The 9320-nt window shown below is 39.4% G+C and overlaps 1 pseudogene; it reads left to right on the forward strand.

Moving 5' to 3' along the window:
• Positions 1-8438: 8438 nt before the first annotated feature.
• Positions 8439-8946, forward strand: LOC118617136 (annotated as a pseudogene).
• Positions 8947-9320: the final 374 nt, after the last annotated feature.

Genomic DNA, 9320 nt, shown 5'->3' on the forward strand with positions numbered 1-9320 from the left:
GTTGTAACTTTGATGTGGTTGTGGGAGGACGCGATACCACGTTTACCTACCCGCCATCTTGACCGGAAGTCGGTCCTTGTCATTTTCTATGATATATTGGAATTACTTATCACTCTGTGGGTGAGAGTCAGTGTTTCTGAAACTTATTTGGCTATGGAATTTTCAGAATACTTTGGAAACCCTATATGAGACCTTTTCTTTTACATATAGGGATAGTATCCTATATTAAGAGTAGTCCATATGTTAAATTTTATAGTTATGAAAACCTCCCTCTAAAGCAATTTGCTTTTTCTTTAGGACAGACTACACACACACACACACACACACACACACACAAAAAAAAAATATATAATATATATTAATATATTATATATATTTAAATAACCCTTCACTTATATATAGTACACACAAATGGTTAGAAAAATATTTGAACTGCCAATAAGTAGAGTTTAACATTTTTTAGGTTTGCCTTGTAAAGTTGCTTAGATCTGTTAAAAAAAAAAGCAAACACGAAACATAAAGTGTGAATTATAATCTCTAGTCAGTGTAACAGAATTCATATTTCTTAGTATCTACTAATTTGTTTGCCTAGTTCCGGTGTATGAAATATACATAGAAAACCTTTAGTTTTTTTTTTTTTTTTAATCCTCACCCGAGGATATTTTTCCATTTTTTGTACAGATAGAGTGGGAGGGAGAGAGAGGAAGGGAGAGAGAGAGAGAAACATCGACGTGAAGGGACACATTGAGCGGCTGCCACCCGCACGACCAACCAGGGCCGGGGACAAACTGCAACCGAAGTACGTGCCCTTAGCGGGAACCGAACCCGGGTCTCTCCAGACCGCAGGCCGATGCTCTAACCGCTGAGCCAAACCGGCCAGGGCAACCCTTAGGTTTTAAAGATTCAAGATCTTTAAATGGAATTTTTGGAACATATTTTGGGAAATGCTGGCCTTGCATTTAGGGAGGGTTTCCCACATTTAGAAAAGGTCAAAAGTTAAAAGCCAGTTATGGAAACCTCCCTTTAAGGCAATGCATTTATTTCCTTCAGCTGTTCTCTTTACATTTTATCTAAATTAGTTTCCTGAACTCTTACATTTTAAATAACATTCTAGAAAGTGGCTTCTTGCTGCCAAATAACATTTTCTTTCTCACAAGCTGGAGCATCTTAATTAATGGAATACATGTGTAATCCTAATGCTGTAATTATGGTGCTTGTTTTGGAGAAAAGCCACTGATTTGGCAGTAAAATTACACAGCAATTGCTATTTTCCAGTACATAATGGACAAACACTGTTTTTGTGTTTCAAGATCAAAATGACTCTGATTCCTTGAAGTAAGCTTCCTTTCATTTTGATGACATGATCCAATTATTTTGATATATTGATAATAAAGTACTTTTTTGCACATATCCTATGATATGTAAACCTTAATTGTTTGCATCCTATCAAATGTAATGTCACCATTACAATTTTCTCTTACGTCATTCAAGGGTGTTAGTTAGTAACAAGCATCCTAGTTAGCCTCATGGGATAAGCAGTCACAAGCAGTTGAATCAGAAAGAGTGAAGGGAGGGAAGGAGTGAGAGAGAAATGTCAATGTGAGAGAGACACATCGATTGGTTGCCTCCTGCCCGACCCCAACTGTGGCTGGGTATCAAACCTGAAATCCAGGTATGTGCCCTTGACAGGGAATCGAACCCACAACCCTTTGGTCTGCTGGGCCAATGCTCTAACCACTGAGCAACAGGCCAGGGCTGAGATAGATTTTTGTAATTCTCATATATCCACTAGAGAGAAGACACAGGGCACCCTGGCTCTGAAAGACAGGAGCTTCTATGTAGATGTTTAGGTAATATACTATATCATTCTCTGTTGTTATATAGTACATGACTTAATTTTATTACCTAATACATGACAATAAGCCTGTTGTGGCATGGCTTCTTCTGGGCACTTACCTCCTACCTCAGCTTTAGAACCTACATTATGCCAGGATTAGATTCTGAAGGCAGCATGGAGGGCAAAAGTGAAAGAACCCCTTCAAACGGTTCTCAAAATGTGATCCACGGCAGGCAGCATCGGCAACACCTGAGCGCTTGCTTGAAATGCACATTCTCAGGCCTACTGAATGAGAATTCGTGGTGGCAGGGCCTCGGAATCTGGTTTTAATAAGCTTCCTGGGAGATTCTGACGTCTGCTCAGTTGGACACTCTCTGCAGAGTTCTCCAACCCCTCTTCACATCTTGATTGTTATCTTTATGGCAAATTGGTTTGCAGGTCCAGAAATCCAGACATTCCTATTGTTCCAGAGTGTCAAACGTGAGTGAACATAAGAATAAATCTGAATACAGGGTTATATTCATAAAGCCATGCTTACTGGATGTATTTACATGTTTTTATTGAGTTTTAGAGAGGAAGGGAGGGGTAAAGAGAGAGAAACAGTGATTGGTAGAGGATCGAACCTGCAACCTGGGCCTGTGCCCTGAGGGGCATCGAACTGGTAACCTTTTGGTACACTGGATGATGCTCCAGCCAACTGAACCACAACTGCCAGGGCAGGCTTACTATATTTGAAGGGTTTTTCTCCTAAGAGTCGTTACTTTTGTCATCCATGTTACTTTTGCAATTTAATCCTAATCTAATCTATGATCTCTATATTATCATTATAGCAACATCATGATTAACTAAATGATTAAAACTTTCTGGTACATTTAAGTATTTACAGTTAAACTGAAGAGTGAACTTAAAATGCTTTTAATATCAACCATAATTGTTGAAAAATTTTCTAAAATATTTTCTTCTCAGTAGACCGAAACAAAAATGACAGATGACTGTCTCTGATAATTTGAGATCTTAAAATGTTTTAGAATGATCATTATGGATTTCCTTGCACACTATGATTGATAAAGATGATTTACAATAATGGAGTGAATTTGTACATATGAGGAAATATTTCAAGGATATAGCTAGTGACTTACCAAAGTGGAGACTGGGAATGGTGGGAGCTGTTTGCTTAGCTGAGAAGAGTCTTCTATTATTGATATTGTTAGAATTGCTAGCTGAAGAACATCTAGTTTGTTTTAAAATTCTCTGCAAAAAAATATACCCTCATTTTGCCTGTACACAAAACAGACCACTCCCACTGCCTCACCCTCATTACACCACGGGGATACACAATAGCAGGCACAATAATATAACAAATGTCTATCTACCATATGGCTTTGTCAAATCTTAATATTTTAAGACATCCACTTCAGATAGCTTTCACTGTGTGAAATACAACGTCACAGATAAACTGAAGCCCCTTGGGGACTCTTCTTTCCTCTGTTCTCGCCCCAGAGGCAGTCACTATGTTAAATTTAGTTTTCTTCATTCCTATGCATATTTTTAATCTTTTACTACATATGTGTGTAACCCAAAACAATATGGTTTGTACATATCCATAAACAATATAGTATTCTTTTTGCATGTTTAAAAACTGGATATAAATGGTATTATAATGTTCAGATCTATCTGCCACCTGTTTTTTTCCCATTCAAATTTATATTTGTGGTATTTGTCTATCCTGAGAGAAGTAGCTCTACTTCACTAATTTTCACTGCTGTGTAGTATTCCATTATTTATATACCATAAGGTTTCCTGTTGCTGCTATGAACACTTTTGTTCATGTGTTTTTGCTATAATGAATGAGAGTTTCTCACCGAGGTGTATACCTAGGAAGGGAGCTGCTGTGTCAAAGATATGGGTATATTTAATTAAAAAGAAATTGCCAAAATCTGAAAGAGGCTCCGTGGTAGTGGGACATCCATCAAGGCATGATGATCATGACCGGCTCTACTAGGAGGTGAGCACACCATAGCATACACAGATGTCAAATTATAAAGTTGTACACCTGAAATTTTCATGATGTCTATTAATTAATCTTATCCCAATAAATGTAATAAAAATTAAAGAGATTTAATTATCATCTGAGACAAGACACTCATTTATAGACTTGGAAACATGTCTCTGACTGTGGTTATTTGGGTAATTGCATCTCACAGGAACTACTTATTTTCTTCCACCTTGGTCCCTCTCCTACACATTTTGATCTCTTTGTAATTATCAATCATCACTATCACAGCAGCTAATATTTGCTCACCCTTACTATTTTCCAGGCACTTCGTGGAGTATTTTATACGCATTATTTGATTTCTCATAACAATCTCATAGGATAGGTGCTGTAAGTTATTTCCATTTTACACTTTAGGAAACCAAAGCCTAAAACAAGTTAAATGCTTGCCCAGAAAAACTAGCCAGGATTCAAACTCAGACTATTACAACCTAGCTCCTAAGTTCTTAATCATTGTGTAATATTGCGTTTCTCTAATACTTAATGATTAATACTACATGCTTATTAGTTCATTTCCTAATTTTCAAAAGAAAGAGAGAGGTCTATTATGGGAACATTATTTAGATAGCATCACAGAAAAATCAGGAAAGTTTTCAATAAAATTCACTATATTGTGATTTGAAACCCTTAATCATTGTCTCGGGCTCAGAACAGTGTGCTTATCCACTTGTTATCTTTTCTCCAACCTTTTAAAAATTATTAATATGGAAACATTCTTAATAGAGTGGAAACATGCCATAATGTACCTCTTACTATTTTTGCATATTCCCATCTTTGTTCTTATGGGTGTCTTTTACATTTTACATGTTGCAGTTTTAGTGTAGATGTAATTAATCTTTCTTTTTAAAGGTTAGCATTATATCATAAGACATTTTCCATAATATAAAATCTTCATAATGATCACTTGAGTAGATGTCCTATAACTTATCTACTCATTCTATTGTTTTCAAAGTATATTTTTATGTTTATTGCTTTTCCTTCATCTGGGGGATTTTGCCGAGATAAATTCCTGAGCTGAGGCCCTCCTCGTCTCACCACTCATCCCCTTGCCCCAGAACCTACATAGGCACTCCTGGTTCCTTAGAGAAAGCAAGCGTCCCTGACCTCTTGGTGGGAACTGAAGCCAATGAATGACCTTTTACATATTTATACAGCGAACTCCTGGACCTCATGGGTTTAAACTGCGCAGGTCCACTTATTCCGCCTTTCCTATCTGCGGATTTGCATCTGGGAATTCAAGCAACAACTGCTGTAAAAGTACTTTTGCATTAGCAATAACTGATTCCCAGTTGGGCATGGAAAGTACTGTTTGGGATCTGGGGTTGGTTGAATGCCCTGGATGCAAAGAGGCCGCCAGTAATTAAGTTTCTGGGAAGTTAAAAAGTTACATGCTTTCTACTGCTGAGGTTGGGGTGGGGTTGGAGCTCCTAACCCCCTGTTGTTCAAGGGTCAACTGTAGTTTTAGAGGTACCAAACTTAAGATGTTAATCAGCGACTTGAAGACTTGGAATTTTGGGCCCAATGTCAGGTTCCTCCCAGAGGCATTCAGAATGTGGGTGTTTGGTTGTTCCCTCATTTGATACTATGTGAAAGTAAGTGTCACGTGTTCCCCATGCTTTGCCTTAAGCCCAGCGCCCCTTTCAGCTCTGCTGGGTGTGGCTTCCCCACCCTCCCTCAGCTGGGGCCTCTGGACTGGATATGCTCCCCCAGTCCACCTCAGGGACCTCTCAGCCCACATTGCTCATGTAAGATACTGGTTTGGCCCACAGGCCTGTAAGTTTGCAATGCTTGAGCAAGCTCGTTGGCCTCCACCTTAGCGCCTGCAGGCTCTCTGCCTATGTGTAATTTCCTGAGACCTCAGGATTGTATCTTATACTTGCTGAACCGTGGCTGTCCTTGTTTTGCCACTCTGAGCCAGGTGCTGCCTACTGTGTGATCCTGAGTCAATCATTTAATTTTCTTTTTTTTTAATTAAAAAAATTTTTTTTCTTTATTGATTTTAGAGAGAGAGAAAGTGAGAGGGAGAGAGAGAGAAACATGGATGAGAGAGGACATCTATTGGCCGCCTCCTGCATGCCTCCCGCTGGGGTTTGGGCCCACAACCTGGGCATGTGTTCTGACCAGGAATCGAACCGGTGACCTGTTTGTGCATGGGTTGGTGTTCAACCACTGAGCCACACAGGCTGGACTTATTTAACTTTCTTATTGTTAACTTCCTAATTTTAAAACTGATAGATAATAATGCTAACTTGACAGTGTTCTTGTGAGGATTAACTGAGGTACTGTTGGTAAAGAAAATATGCTTTTGGCCTGTAATAAGCATTCTATACATTCAAGCAGGTATTACTGATAAAATGATAATAATAACAATCGTTGGTACCACAAAATACTATGCAAGGCATTATTTTATTCCCTCATGTCCTTCTTTCATTTATTCCTTAAATAAGCTTTTTGACATGGATGAGAGAACTGAGCCTCGGGGAGTTTAAATTACTGGCCCAAAATAAAGAAATTGGTATAAAAAAAAGCTGGGGTTGAGGTTTGAAGCAATATAAATTTGATCTGAATATTTACTCCAGTAGCTCAGTATTCCACAGGATTGACTGATGAAGTATTATTGATCATAATGATTTATTTTTGATAATCACCAATGACATAGTTTGACTAGGTTCTCAGCAAAACTGATCCAACTATGGTAAGAAAAATATCTGACCACCAGGTGGCGCTTGACTAAGGTTCTCCAATTATACTCACCACTTAGAACTCCTCGATTTCATTCTAAAGTGAAATCATTTGCCAGGTTCCATGCAGGTGAAATAGCAAAAGGCAGCAGTCCATAAAATGAAGTAAATGCGTTTATTTTTTAAATGGATTCTATTTTATGTAGTCTATGTGGAAAATATGTGAATAAACCTTTGGACTATTTTGGGACTTCTTTTGTTAGGCACACTGATGAATGTAATTCACTTTGATATATATTGAAATAGCATCTGGTTAATAATTTTGATGGTAACTTTCAGTTTAATATGATTTTCATGTACTTAGTTATAATACTTGAAGTGGAACAAGGGAATCTATTTATTGGCCCTGAAGAAATTGAACAAGCACACACCTAAGTTTCATAAAGACAAAGTGTGATGAAATCAAAGCAAGGATGTTGTCATTTAACATGCAGTTTATGAATTGAGCACTTGTAGGGATTGTTATTTTTGCTCCGTCAGTCTTGGTAATTTCCTCAGTTTATAAAGTTACATAATCTGTTCTAGACACTCAGTTAACCTGGAACACTTTGTGTCAATTGCAATTACAAGAACATACACAGCCAACCGTATTTGACATCTGTTCAGAATATTTCAAATTTGCCCGTGGAGTAATTACCCTATAACAAAGAGTAAAACTGAAATGAGAAGGATACATTCTGAGTTATTAAGAATTGAATTATTTAATTTCTAGATTATGTGAATCCTTTTGCTTCTCATTCACTCAACAGTTATGAATTGGCACATAGGTTAATGTTGAGTGGGAAATAATGAATGAATGAGTGCTTCTCACATGCAAGGCACAGATCTAGGTGGGGAATACAAACAATAGCTCCCATGGCCTCTGATCTGTAGGAAGCTTGTGATATGGTTGGAAGTGGCATAAAAACAAAACAATAAGAAGAGAAATAATAGAGTTAGAAAACAGTGAAAGGTTTTATAAGGTAGATATATTTGTATTCCAAATGAATACTACATAGGATGAGTGCCATACATTTGAAAAGGGGTTTTTGGATATGTAATCAGGGAAGGCTTTATGGAGGAGGAGGGACATAAATTGGCTTTTGAAAAGGGAAATTTGGAGGAAGAAGAGAACAATTCCGAATGGTGAAGGACGTAGAAGACAAGAGAATGAAGTGAACTAAAGCAGTGAAGGTGGGACCATACAGCACTATACCTGCGGGGTTCGAGATAGCAGGGATGGTGGCAAGCACACAGGCCCAGCTTCTCCAACTAGGGCTCTCACCTCCCTGGTGAGTGTAAATGGGGGACATTTCCTCCAGTGCCAATTTCAAGTTGAAAATGTGGAAAAGAATATTGAACAATTTAACTAGCAAGTAAATGAAATGCTTCATATGAGAACAAATGTGTTAGTATTATAGAGGAGACAGAGCCCAGAAAGGTTGTGGCTCGTCCAAGGAAGTCTGACTTGTTCAGAGGACGTATCCAGCGGGACTGGCCCACGGGGCAGGTTGTTCCTAGCCTTTTTTTTTTTTTTAATCCTCACCCCAGGACATGTTTTGTTCAAATAGAGTGGGAGGGAGGGAGGGAAGGAGAGAGAGAGAGAGAGAAACATCAACGTGAAAGGGACATGTCAAGTTGTCGCCACTAGGGCCAGGGACAAACTGCAGTGCATGCCCTTAGCGGGAACCGAACCCGGGTCTCTTTAGACCACTGGCCGACGCTCCAACCACTGAGCCAAACCGGCCAGGGCATTCCTAGCCTTTGAATATTGTTGTCAAGCTCGTCTCCGACTCTGGTCTAGCCGCACCCTGGGACCAGCCCGGCCATGGGGGCGGTGCTGCCGGACCAGAGCTTCCTGTGGACCGTCTTCCAGAGGGTTGGTAAAGACAGGAGCGGTGATACCCGACAATGAGCAGCAAGCACTGTCCAATGGCACCTGGACTCCATTTAGTCCCGTGACTGTCAGGCCAATCATATCAATGTTTGACGGTGAGAACAAGGCTGGTGTGAACTTCAGCGAGCTCACAGGCGTCTGGAGGTACATCACGGACTGGCCGAACGTCTTCCGCACCTAGGACAGGGACAACTCGGGGATGATTGACAGGAACGAGCTCAGGCCACCGGCTGTCTGACCAGTTTCACCACGTCCTCATTCGAAAGCTTGACAGACAAGGACGGGGACAGATTGCCTTTGATGACTCCATCCAGGGCTGCATTGTCTTGCAGAGGTTGACAGATATATTCAGACGCTATGATACGGATCAGGACGGCTGGATTCAGGTGTCATACGAACACTATCTCTCCATGGTCTTCAGCATCGTATAACACTGACCTTGTACAAATAGCAACGTGACTTACGGAAAAGACTGGACATGCCAAATCTCTTATGTTAATGAAATGGAGTGCAGATGCAGTGGTTACTGTTCCTTCTTTAGACTTTATATAATTAATATTCGGGGACCCAACTGTACACATGTGGATAAGCTGCTTAACATTTTTGCAGTCATAACAGTAGTCATATTGTTATTTAGATACAGGCATTTGATTTGGGACTGTTTGATTGTGCCATGAGGTAAGATACAATAATGTTTCAGGTATTCCGTGTGTAAAACATTGATCATGTGCTTTTCTATTTAGCTCCAGTTCTACAGTGGAAATACTATTATTAGCCAATAGAAATTTGAAAATAATAAGAAACTTGCACAGA

This window comes from Molossus molossus, unplaced genomic scaffold, assembly GCF_014108415.1.
Source record: "Molossus molossus isolate mMolMol1 unplaced genomic scaffold, mMolMol1.p scaffold_m16_p_1, whole genome shotgun sequence".
Taxonomy (NCBI): domain Eukaryota; kingdom Metazoa; phylum Chordata; class Mammalia; order Chiroptera; family Molossidae; genus Molossus; species Molossus molossus.